Here is a 13,980-nt window from a genome sequence, read left to right as displayed (position 1 = left end):
TCTCATTAAGCAGAATCCTATTCATGTAAATACTCATAGTCATTTCAGTTAATGTGTTGGGGCTATCGTTAAATATTTCCATGAAATGCCTTGCTCTATCACAATTGTAATATAGCCCAAATATGTCTCTTTATGCAGAATTCATCACTCAGACCGTAACATAGTGAGTCTCAATGGATGGTGTTTGCCTAACTGTTTGCCAATCTCGGTGAACATTAGCATCATAACATGATACTAATGAATACTTGGAAGAGAGTAAAGCCATGAGCAAATGATTTTAGCAGTTAGTTCAAAATTCTGCAGCTTTGACTTGTTCAGTTCAGTTCAGTCACTCAGTCGTGTCCGACTCTTTGCGACCCCATGGACTGCAGACGCTAGGCCTTCCTGTCCATCACCAGCTCCCTTATATTAGATCAATAAAAACAGTGGTCAAGAGACAAACGCCACTGAAATGCATTTCAGTTTAAATATAGGTGCATAGGCTTGATTAGAACTCAATTTCATAGCCTCACTATATTAAAAACCAAAATGAGAGATAAGGAAAGTAAAGTGTTCCAAAGTCATTTAACATGGCATTAAATGTCATGTTCATTCTAAACCCAGATCCACTATTCTTTTTTTTTTTTTAATTTTAGAAATCCATCACATTGCTATCTTTGTAAGGATGATATACATGGTTTTTGCTATGTACTTCAATGGAAAAATATCTAACTATTTAATTACAATAAAAACATATTTCTATCATTGTTAAAATGCTTATATTTGTATAAGAATTCACAAATTCAGCAAATTCAGCAAATTTATTATAAAAATTCTTACATAAGAATTATAAAAATTCTATAACAATACTAATAGCTAGCATTTGTTGAGCCTCTCATAGGTGCAAAAATAATGTGCAGTATTTTACATGTGTTATCTTATTTAAACATTTCAACATCCAGTAAGACCAGTATTATTTTCCTAACTTTACTTATGAGAAATGAGAAGCCTAAAGGAATTGAGCAGTTTGCCCAGATTCGCATGGCTGGTAAGAAAGCTCAGAATCAGACACGGAAGGATGTCTTCTTCCAAGGCCTGTACTCTTAACTCCTCCAGCATCCTGCCAAGTCCTTTTGTTTGATTATGAGATGCTAATGGTAAGACCACTAATTAGATCACAGATCCCCCAGTTTATCACTCCTGAAAAGTGAGTACCTTACACAAATTATCTTTTTTAATTCTGACAAGTTTATAACTCATTTTATTAAAGTAGCTTTATCCAAATCTGATCATCAATAAGTGGAGGTGGAGGATTAAAACCTTAGGTGCGCCTGACAACCGCAGACAGCAAAAGTCATGAATTGCTGACTTGTAAATGTCATGAAAGTGACTTTTATTCTACCCTTGAAGAGACATAGTGCTTGAGACGAGTCTGGAAAAATATGTTTGTGTAAACCTGGATTTTGGGTGCACAGAGTGACTCCCAAGTCAATTTACAGCCTGAAGGAAAATCATTTAAAGGATCATTTTTTATCTGGTTAGCTTTAAATTGCATTTTCAAAGCATGCTGTTTATATCCAGAAGAGAATTTCAGTGAATAATGTCATAGTAGGGTATGGGTAGGTTCACTATAAATTTAGGAATATAATGATATGAATCCCAACTGACAGATCAGTCCTTTTCTCTATACGCTCTCCTAGGGCATCTTTAAATCTTTATAGCTTTTGTTTTCCTTAGGTACTGTCTGAACTATTGTAATGTCAACTTTCTAAGTTCTCTCTTGTGTATTCTGTTTAATTAACTGACTTCATAATGCTTAGAGATGGGGTGTGAAGTGGGGAGGTGAAATTAGTTACTCTATCATTTGATACAGGTTCACATTTTTTTAAGTAAGTAAAATAAAGTAATTTACAGTATAATCCTCTCTAGCCATATCTATTTTACTTTGTTCAACATATAGTTTACTAAAAACTAATGAGACAGCAATATAAAATAAGAAATAATTCCTTTCAAAATCATGATGTTCTGAATTAATTACTTGTGCTCTACAAACACAATGCAAAAGCGATCACCGTGATTCCTCTTGCTGTTTTAGACCAGTGGTTGGATTTTTTTCTAGAGTCAGAATATATGAGTGAAAACTGACCAGCATGTTGAAAGAGTACTAATTATGACTGGTGGCAGTATAAAAAGAGCCTCCCTGAACTATAGCTATTGGGATCCCCTTTTCCTAAGTCTATAGAGCAACCTCAGTATATATGTTGTACAGGGAGAGAGAGAGATTTGATTGATAGATCTATGGATAAGTAGATAGGAGGTCAGTCATATTTAGTTACAAAAGGAAAGCCTTTTATGTTTTGATCCTAACATTCGATATGCCTGCCAGTCTCTCTTAGGACTAATTACATATAGCTAAATATTTTAAATAATATTTTCACTAATAGCATTTATTGAATGGTTATTATGTACAGGTCTTTTTATTAGGCACTGTAATTGAACCCCCCCACCATCTTTTTGGAATAGATTTAACAAATTAGAATAAAATACAGAATCAGTAGTAAGAAATAATAACATGTGAATATTCCATGTGGATCTTTTTGAAAGATAGGTGAAGGATAGATAGATGTTAGTTACAAGCTCTCTAATATAAGAATTTTCTCAAAGTTAATATAAAATCCATATTATGCTCCAAAGTATCAAACACACACATGCACACACATATACACTATTCAAGTACAGGCCTTTTTGGCTTATATGGATGAAACAACAGAAAATTTTATCTGCCTCATATTTGTTTTTAGTTCCAAGCTTATTTTCTGGAGAAAAATGTGCTTCTTTCAACAAAGAAAATAGGAGAATTAAAATTGAAAAGCTATTTTAGTTCAGTTCAGTTCAGTTCATTCGCTCAGTTGTGTCTGACTCTTTGCAACCCCATGAACTACAGCACGCCAGGCCTCCCTGTCCATCACCAACTCCCAGAGTCCACCCAAACCTGTGTCCATTGAGTTGGTCATGCCATCCAAGCATCTCATCCTCTGTTGTCCCCTTCTCCTCCTGCCTTCAATCTTTCCCAGAATCAGGGTCTTTTCCAATGGGTCAGCTCTTCACATCACGTGGCCAAAGTATTGGAGTTTCAGCTTCAGCATCAGTCCTTCCAATGAACACCCAGGACTGATTTCCTTTGGATGGACTGGTTGGATCTTCTTGCAGTCCAAGGGACTCTCAAGAGTCTTCTCCAACACCACAGTTCAAAAGCATCAATTCTTCTGCGCTCAGCTTTCTTTATAGTCCAACTCTCACATCCATACACGACTACTAGAAAAGCCATAGCCTTGACTAGACAGACCTTTGTTGGCAAAGTAATGTCTCTGCTTTTTAATATGCTGTCTAGGTTGGTCACAACTTTCCTTCCAAGGAGTAAGTGTCTTTTAATTTCCTGGCTGCAATCACCATCTGCAGTGATTTTGGAGCCCAGAAAAATAAAGTCAGCCACTGTTTCCACTGTTTCCCCATCTATTTGCCATCAAGTGATGGGACTAGATGCCATGATCTTAGTTTTCTGAATGTTGAGCTTTACATAGCCAATAATGTTATCCATATTCTTACAAACTGCTTGAAAAACCATATTTGATTCAGTATTAAGAAAATCTATGAAAATCATACCTACATTGTTAAAAATAAATAATTTAATGATAAGGAAATAAAACATTTGTTTTTATTTAAAACACCACCAATACTTATCTGAGATTCAAATGTATTTTACAGAAACAAAACATACTTTTTTAGGTTCATTTTTGAAACCAAAATAAGATATATCCTGCTATATTGCAGTCAAATTAAACACTTTGCTTATATACTATAAGAGAGCTTGTGAAGCTGTCAAAAGGTAGGAGAATCCATAGCTTAGAGCCAATTTTTGAAAGAAAAGTAGGACTTTACATGTAATTTATCTCTTTCATTGCCTTAAAGGTTATTCAGATGATCCAGGAGACTTAATACACAGTCAGCATATAAACAATTCAGTTCTTTTCCCCTAAAAGATTAATTATACATTAAATTTTAACAAAATGTAAATTTAGGTTTTCCACTGTAAGCTACCTGAAGCACTTTTATAGCACAAAAGCCATATCTGTCAATATTTTACACTATTATTTACCAAAAGTAGCAATGATAGACTAGATTTATATCACTTAAATAACCACATAAAAATCATTATGATCAGCATTAACTAACAAAATTATAAATTATTGAATCATGTTGTTTCAAATTAGAACCTTCCGTCTTACACGTTTATACAAAAAGTGTTACAATGATACAAATTAATAAATTTAATAGCTTAGTTGTTTTTAAAACATCCATAAAATTTAGCTATTTTTAGTATATTTTCATATTTAAGCAATTTGATTGGCTGTAACAATTTATGGATGGGAAATGATCCTGAAAATTAAGGTGCAAGATTGTGTTTCTAATTTCTTCCTTAATCTATTTTTCATGCCCTCATTTGACTAATTTTTCTATAGTCAACTTCCTATACACTTGAAAACTACAAATCCTTAGATATTTTCTACTGAGCAATATGTGAATTTCTCAACAATATTCAAGTCTTCTTCTCAGTCTTCTCATCTAATCCAAATTGACATCATTTCTGTCCTATCTCCCTCTAGTTCACATACACCCTGCGAAAATACATAAATGCTTCATACGTGAAATTTTCTGACTGTTCATCATATCTAAGCTGCATCTGTGAGTTCCACCTGGAATATTCAGAAACCTATCACATTCAAAATGGTCAGTCTGCTCACATGCTACCCCACCTAAAGTGTTTTTGATCAGTCCAGTGAAAAATAATCACTCTTTCCTCGGACTTTCTATGATATTTTATTGTGTCAGGGCTTAATTCTTCACTAAGTTGTTAGCTCCTTGAAGTCAAGAACTGTAACCTGTGTATCTTTGCATCTCATAAAATGTCTTATGCATAATTTTAAATATACACTTAATTAAATATTAGAAGAATGTATAATTTCAAAATATGGAAGAATAGCATGTTGCCTGCCAGTCAAAAAGAAAAGAATCAAGTATTTTTCTTTGCCGCAGGTAAGCAATGCTGCTTGCTATATTTTGGATAAGAAGCTGTAACTGATTTGAATGGTGTAGAAATATGATGTATGCCTTTTTAGTTACAAATTAATTGTTAGTTCTAAAGTTTGGAGGCATTTGAAATAGAGTAAAATGACATTTTTGTTCTTAAATAGATTTTCCTCCTTAAACACCTTTAAAAAAAGTCTCTATTATGTTTTATCCAGTCTATTTGTTGAAACCCAATCTGGACTACTTTAATTACCAAGGATGAAATTAGCTACATCATTATTAACAGGCGCTAGAAATTTGGGGATGATTATTAATGGTGAAGCATGAAGCAGAAAGAGGACCAGCTGACCCTGGTGGAGTAATAAAAAGTTAATTAATCAGGCAGGAGGCAGATTTCATATTTATGAGTCTGCTCAGAGGAGGATGAATTCCAGTATATGAGACTTTAATTTGAAATAATTTTCAATCAATAGCACACTTTCAATGTTGGAAGCCATACCTATCATTTAAATGCAAACATCAGTAGGAAAGGAAAATTTTCTAGCAGTTAGGTTGTCTGAATATACATTGTCCTACCTTATGATACAATGAAGACCTCTCCTAAGACTTTTTGCTGAAGCTAACTAGATGCTTTTTCAGCATGTCATAAAAGAAATCCGTACTTTGGTGATAGAAGTTTAAGGTTAACTTCTAACATTTATAACAACAGGTCATATTTATTGAGTTATAATTAGGCTTCAAATACTATTTAATTATTGATGGCTACTAATATACTTACAACCTTTGAAGGGGGTGCTATTATCAGGCCTATTCTATGGATTGGAAAACTGAAATATAAAGTTTAGTAACTTACCAGGTCCCCACAACTAGTAAGTTTTGAAATGGGGATATTATGGCATCAGGTCACTTTCATGCTCAGAATTTGGACTGCGTTCCCTTTCTACCCATTCAGTGTTTTTACTTTTCTTATTCAGGTTGGTCACTACTTCTAATTTTCTACATAATTATATTTTACTCTTACCTCCAATTTTCCACCCTCCTTTAACTAATGATATTCCTCCTTAAAATAATATGTGATTGATTATCAGAAGGCTGTAATTATTGACACATCTTTATGCATTAACTTCCGAGGGTTATGTGTGTTTTAAAATAGATTTATTGATTAATGCACAACCAGTTCAGTTCAGTCACTCAGTCATGACCGACTCTTTGCGAACCCATGAACCACAGCACGCCAGGCCTCCCTGTCCATCAGCAACTCCCAGAGTCCACCCAAACCCATATCCACTGAGTCGGTGATGCCATCCAACCATCTCATCCTCTGTCATCCCCTTCTTCTCCTGCCCTCAATCTTTCCTAGCATGAGGGTCTTTTCCAGTGAGTCAGCTCTTCACATCACGTGGCCAAAGTATTGGAGTTTCAGCTTCAACATAAGTCCTTCCAATGAACACCCAGGACTGATCTCCTTGAGGATGGACTGGTTGAATCTCCTTACCATCCAAGGGACTCTCAAGAGTCTTCTCCAACACCACAGTTCAAAAGCATCAATTCTTCTGTGCTCAGCTTCCTTTATAGTCCAACTCTCACATCCATACATGACCACTGGAAAAACCATAGCCTTGACTAGACGGACCTTTGTTGGCAAAGTAATATCTCTGCTTTTTAATATGCTGTCTAGGTTGGTCATAACTTTCCTTCCAAGGAGTAAGTGTCTTTTAATTTCCTGGCTGCAATCACCATCTGCAGTGATTTTGGAGCCCAGAAAAATAAAGTCAGCCACTGTTTCCACTGTTTCCCTATCTATTTGCCATGAAATATGGGACCGGATGCCATGATCTTAGTTTTCTGAATGTTGAGCTTTAAGCCAACTTTTTCATTCTCCTCTTTCACTTTCATCAAGAGGCTCTTTAGCTCCTCTTCACTTTCTGCCATAAGGATGGTGTCATCTGCATATCTGAGGTTATTGATATTTCTCCCAGCAATCTTGATTCCAGCTTGTGCTTCATCCAGCCCAGCATTTCTCATGATGTACTCTGCATATAAGTTAAATAAGCAGGGTGACAATATACAGCCTTGACATACTCCTTTTCCCATTTGGAACCAGTCTGTTGTTCCATGTCCAGTTCTAACTGTTGCTTCCTGACCTGCATACAGGTTTCTCAAGAGGCAGGTCAGGTGGTCTGGTATTCCCGTCTCTTTCAGAATTGTCCAGTTTATGGTGATCCACACATGGTAGACCTAATGTGGCACTATAGAGGGTCAAAATGATGCAGTCAGTTTGATTACCTTAAATGTGCAGAGACTTGTTGAAAAGTAACTATTTTCATAGAAACTAGAAGTCTCTTTTTAAGAAGCCTGCATTGACAAAAAAGATAATTTTGTTTCAGTTTTGCGTGGATCTAATAAAGATTTTAAGTTATGAGAACCTGGCTTATGTACCGTAAGACAGATTGAAAGCCTTAATATGAAAAATATTAAAGATTATAACTTTGCTAAATGGGCTGGAAAGAAAATCATTAACTATTAACAGGTACTTAGAAGTTGTAAAATGTGTATATCAATGTGCAGTGTTACAATTTGGATCAAATCTTAAGGGGAATGAACAATCAGCAATGGATCTATTTCTTAGAATATAGTTTTTAAGGCAATAACCTATAGCAACATAAACAAAAATATGATTTCTCTGGGATATAAGCTGTCATTCCTTGACCAGAATTTTTTTTAAATCAAGAGCCATTTCCTATTCATTTTTGTACCTGATGTATTGCTTTGCATGTGCCTGGAAATACAAAAAAGAAAGAAAAAGATAAAAAATATACATTCTCTGTCTTCAAGAAGCTCACAACTAACCTCACTAAAAGCTCTCATAACTGAGTTTTTTATTTATGTCATTCTGAAAGTCTAATTTTAATTTGACTTGATTTGAGATAAGATAGATTTTTTTTCTATCAGCCATCATATAAATTGCCTGAATTTTTCTGTCAAGCTATTCAACTTTACAACCTTGAATTCTTTAACAGAGCAAAAAGCGTTCTTAAGACAGTTCAAATTGCTCTAAATTTAGTGAAAAATATATTCCTCATGTAATACTTGAAGATTTAGAGTCATTCTTTCAGCTACACAAATCAGCTTTATTGACTTATGTTGTGAAGTAGCTTTTTTTTAATGTCATCTTTTAGTTGTTGGAAAAGCATCAAGGGCAAAGTGAAGAAAACCAAATCTCTTAATATAACCATATGGAACCTGTCCAGAACTACTGGTATGATTCTTAATTATGGTGACCTCTCACCCTCCTCTGGTGCATGATCATGTACTATTCTCAAGGCAGGGTTGAATTGTGATGTTCAGTTATTGCTTCTATAATGCATTTAGGGTAATTCCGGCTAGTGTATGGTGATGTCCAATGGCAATACATAGATGTGGTTCTTACAGCAAAGATAGAAACATATGATGTTGGGATCAAAGTGTCCTTTAGAAGCCATGGACTGCAAGGGTGATACAGCCCAGAGCCTTGGTTCTTGTCATAACTTTATTTCCTATTTCTCGATTGAATTCTATCCACCTGGTAATCTGTCATTTTCAGAGCAAAAAAAAAAAAAAAAAAAAAAGTGAGTTGAATGAAAGAGTTGTCAAAATGTCCAAGTCAGGTGAAAAGTACTTTATGCAAAATATATAAATACTAAACATTATCTGCCAATGTCAAAACATAAAGATATACATAGTTTGAATTTTATTTGCCACATACCAATATGCAGTAAAAATTTTTAAAATAATCTAGCGCAACATCTTTTAACTGTATATTAACCCAACATAAGGCATTTACCGTTTTTGCCTTTATCTTGTGGTGAAGTCACAATACTGAATGGACAGATATTTATAAAATAAACCCAGCCAGTTCTACCACGGCCAGTGTGAAGAATTAAGAAGCAGCTTAAGTATTTGTGTTACACGTGACTTTTTCAAGGGAAACAGTAGTTCAGTGAATTTAAATTGAGTAACAGGAATTCTTGGCAAAATAACAGGAGCCATTTAAAAGATTTAGCTGTGTATGCACAAACCTGAGCAAGACATGTGTGAGTATGTTACTGACCATGCCACAGGCAAAGGAGCAAAGCGGGGCAAACTTGCCACCAGATATAAAAGAGCGGATTCACAACACGCTGAATCCCACGTTCTCTTAAGTGTTTGGAACACTGAGCGTCCGTTGAAAATGCTTTTGCACTATAAGTATTTTTAAATTAAACAGTTATTTTATATGTGCTGTATACGAAACAGGAAAGCAGAGTGAATGATTTTTTTTAACAATAAGTTTCAACTTTTCTGTAAACAATAAACATTGTAATATAACTTACTAAAGTTAGCATACATATGTATATGTATATATTTTTATATATGTGTATGTGTGCATGCATGCTAAGTCATTCAGTCATGTCCAGCTCTTTGTGACCCCATGGACTGTAGCCCACCAGGCTCCTCTGTCCATGAGATTCTCCAGGCAAGAATACTGGAGTCAGTTGCCATGCCCTCCTCCAGGAGATCTTCCCACGCAGGGATATAACCCGTTTCTTATGTCCCGTGCATTGGTAGGCAAGTTCTTTACCACGAGGGCTATCTGGCAAGTCCATATATGTGTATGCTGTGCTGTGCTTGGTGGCTCAGTGGTGTCCAGCTCTTTGCAACCCCGTGGACTGTAGCCCACCAGGCTCCTCTGTCCATGGGGGTTCTCCAGGTAAAAATACTGGAGTGGGTTGCCATGCCCTCCTCCAGGAGATCTTCCCAACCCAGGGATCAAACCCAGTTCTCCCGCATTGCAGGTGGATTCTTTACTCTCAAAGCCACCAGGCAAGTCTAGTAGAATGGGTAGCATATCCCTTCTCAAGCGGATGTTCCCAACCCAGGAATCAAATTGGGGTCTCCTGCATTGCAGGCAGATTCTTTACCAGCAGAGCTACCAGGGAAGCCCCTTATTTGTGTATCAGTTCAGTTGTTAAGTCGTGTCTGACTCTTTGTGACTCCATGGACTGCACACGCCAGGCTTCCCTGTCCATCACCAACTCCCGGAGCTTGCTCAAACTCACATCCATTGAGTCGGTGATACCATCCGTCTCATCCTCTGTTGTCCCCTTCTCCTCCTGCCTTCAATCTTTCCCAGCATCAGGTGCTTTTCTAATGAGTCAGTCCTTCACATCAGGTGTCCAAAGTATTGGAGTTTCAGCTTCAGCACCAGTCCTTCTATTGAATATTCAAGACTAATTTCTTTTAGGATTGACTGGTTTGATCTCCAAGCAGTCCCATATATACATATGTAATATATTCATATATGATATACATAGGTCCTACATTTATACACACTTCCTATCCTCATTCTGAGATGAAGGAATAATATTGGCAATGTTTCCAATGTTGTTGCATGAGTTTTTATCCTTGGAAGTAAAAGGGTTTATTTCCAACTTTGATACAAAGTTTGTTCCTAAATTTGACATAATGAGAAGGAAAGTAAAGGGCACTTGAAAGGAAGCAGCAAATGCTAAAGCACGCATAAGAATGTTCAGTTGTTCAATTTATTTCTTCATTCCTTCACTCAATCAAAAAATATTAATAAGGGCCAGATATAGAGGCAAGCACTGGGGATTCAAAGATGAGAAGAATAAACTTGTTCCTGGCTTTCACAAAAGCTAATTGAGAGGTTCAGAAAATTACACAAGGTTACAATACAGGGTTACATGTGACGCTTCATGGAGCACACAGAGAAAAACCCAAATATGTCAAGGAAAGTTTCCAAAATTAAAAAAAAAAAATGCCTTGAAGGAGACTTTAAAGTCAAATAAAACTTCACTGTGGAAATTATGGGGATGGTGGGTGGGATGAGAGGGTTGGGGAATCTCTCCTGTGTGCAGGTAGAGATGAAATGGTATCAGACTTTCTAGCAACAGAAAAAACAAATTCAATATGCTTATGACTGTGGTCCTCAAAGTGTGAATGCTGCACCAGAAACATCCGACAACAGCTGGGAACATGTTAAAAATGCTGCTTTTCAGACCCTAACTCACACCTAGTGAATCCAAAACTCTGGGGCCCGGGGTTCAACCGAGCATTCTGTTTTAACAAGCCCTCCAAGTAATTCCGATGCATGCTTTACTTAGAAAACCAGCAACTTCACCAGAGGGTGCAAAGGATAGGGGTAAGGAATGACAGGCTGATGATCTTGGTATAGGAAATACAGGATAAGCGGCCGGGTTCATAGGCAGGGGCCGTATCATGGCATCTGTTTATTATCTTGCCACTGAAGCTAAAACCTTCTTAAGTTTTTATTTTTCTTCCAGTTATCTGTTGTTTTGGAGACAGAGAAGCCTATCTGAGCAAGCTTTCCATAACTGACTTATCTGAAACCATTGCTAATACATCTAATTACTTTATCACCTTTACTTCATCCACCCTAAAGATAAATCCTTCCAAATATATTTTCATTTTCATAACTATAGCTGTCATAACTTCCAAATTCCCTAGAGACGATTTTAGCCTTAAAAATTCACCCTTACAGAATGTGCTGGAACCTTGGGAATCATCCATTTAAATTCCAACACATGCTTGCTATCTGCCAGCATGTGAGTCTGCATATTTCTCCTTGACAGTTCATATTTGGTTTCTGGACTTTCAAGACAATGAATTATGACCTGCTCACCAGAGGCTCCTGAGAAAACTGGAGCTGAGCCATCCTATGCCACACCTTCAAATGAAAGTTGGTCAGTTGAAGAAGTCCTGGAAATTAAGTTATCTGGGACACTTCATGAATCTCAATATCATAGAAGTAAAGGTGCTATGTTAGCAAAGCAAAGTTAGACACCAAGATTAATGTGCCACATGACTGTGTCACCCACTGGCCCCAGGCTAGGTTACTCAGGTGTATGTTCTAATTGATAAAGGAAAATGGTATATTCAGGTAGAAAACACAGGACTTGGTGTCTTGGCTCATGAGGATTCTCCACTATAGACTTTAATTGCTCATCAGTTAAATAAAGGTAATGTGCCAAATTATCTTCCCTTGCTATAGAGATGAGAAACTTCCTAGTGAAGTGATTTAGCACTTGGGCCAGACCAGTCTATATCAGGATCCAGGCTCTGCTACTCTCTAGGAATTAGACCCTGAGGAGGGCAATTTAGTTTAAGTTTTAATTTTCTCATCAGGACACAAAATACGTATTCATTTGTTTGTACACTGATTCATTCAACGAGTGTCTGTGAGAACCCCTTCTGCCTCTTTACTAAGTTCTATTCTACATGCACTTTCCCAGGAGGCACTAGTGGTAAAGAACCCACCTGCTAATGCAGGAGACATAAGAGACATGGGTTCGATCCCTGGGTTGGGAAGATCCTCTGGAGGAGGGCATGACAACCCAGTCCAGTATTCTTGCCTGGAGAATCCCATGGTCAGAGGAGCCTGGAAGGCTACAGTCCATGAGGTTGTGAAGAGTTGGACACGACTGAAATGACTTGGCACACACACATTCTACGTGCTAGAAATAAAGCAAAAAAGATTCCTGCTCTTCCACAGCTTATGGGAGGAAAGAAAGAGAGGAGAAAGACAATACACAAGCAGTAAGTATAAAATTTAGAATTCCAGGTGATGCAGAGCTAAGGTGTGTTAGCTCTCCTTTAGGAGAGCACTCCGCTTTTTCTTTCAGCTCATGGGAGCACTGCTTGCTGAAGACTCAACAGCTGAATTCCTTACTGGGTACTGCCTCTGTTCAAAAGAGGTTATATGCCCCAGAAACAGCCCCCTTTCCCCAAGGGCAGCCAGAGTTGAAAACTTGCTTAATGAGAGGCACAAAGATTAGTCTCATCACTTCAATTCAGGACAACTCCGAAGGGCCAGTTCAGCTCCAGAACTACCTAAGATTGGCTGAGGTCCTTCTAGACACCACAGCACAGTTCAGCGACTCATTTTCCCATTTCTGCTTCTCTCACTCTCCTACATGTCCATGCTGAGGTCACTCTTCAATAAACCTACAGCATGCAGAGCCCCATAGCAGAGTCTGTGTCCCAGGAAACTCCCATCTAGGAAGGATGATGGGAAGTGCCGTGGAGGAGAGTAAAGCTGAAGGGAGGTTTGGGAGCTGTGAAATGCTAACTCTCATTATAACCTTAATTATCCCTGAACTTGGCAGCTGACAGAAATGTCATAGAAAAGGGCCTTGCCCTTGGTCATGAAGACAAGGAAAGATGTAAAGGAAAGCATAAAGAACAAGGACGCTTTTACGATAGCAACTGATTAGAGCAATTCCATTTGGCAGGTAGTTCACACATAAATAGACAACTAAAGAGTAGCAATGAAGAGTTTTGGTTAAAAGCTCAAGTTTGCACTGAATCCTGGATTTAAATCTTTTTTTAAAAAACTTTTAATTTTTTTGTTGGGGAGTTTTTGTCGTTGGTGTTTATTCTCTGTTGTGTCTGACTCTTTGCAACCCCATGGACTATAGCCCACCAGGCTCCTCTGTCCATGGGGTTCCTTGGGCAAGGATACTGGAGTGGGTCGCCATTTCCTTCTCTACAGGATCTTCCTGACCCAGGGGTCAAACCCACTTTTCCTGCATTGTCAGGTAGATTCTTTACCTTTGAGTCACCAGGAAGCCCCGTATTCGAGTTTAGTTGATTAACAATGCTGTGATTCAGTTATCTGTATACATGTGTCTATTTTTCAAATTCTTTTCGCATTTAGGTTGTTGCATAATATTGAGCAGGGTTATCTGTCTTTACTGCTTCCTAGATATCAGATTTGAGCAAGTCAGTTAGCCACCCTGTGTCTCAGTTTCTGTGTTTGAAAAATGGGGAGAAGAACACCACCTACTTTCTAGTGTTCTTCTGAGTATACAGTGTAAAATTCTTAGCAGATTATCCAGCCTCATGTGGTTACAG

General features: G+C 37.4%; 1 protein-coding gene across 9 annotated transcripts in view; it reads left to right on the top strand.

The window, feature by feature from the left end:
• EPHA6 (EPH receptor A6) overlaps positions 1-13,980 on the top strand; it is a 938,174-nt gene that overhangs the window by 612,898 nt on the left and 311,296 nt on the right. The gene's annotated exons all lie outside the window — the stretch shown is intronic.

This window comes from Odocoileus virginianus, chromosome 25 (genome assembly GCF_023699985.2).
Source record: "Odocoileus virginianus isolate 20LAN1187 ecotype Illinois chromosome 25, Ovbor_1.2, whole genome shotgun sequence".
NCBI classification, from domain to species: Eukaryota; Metazoa; Chordata; class Mammalia; order Artiodactyla; family Cervidae; genus Odocoileus; species Odocoileus virginianus.
Note: the sequence above shows the minus strand (reverse complement) of the source record. Positions and strands in the feature narration are given on the sequence as shown.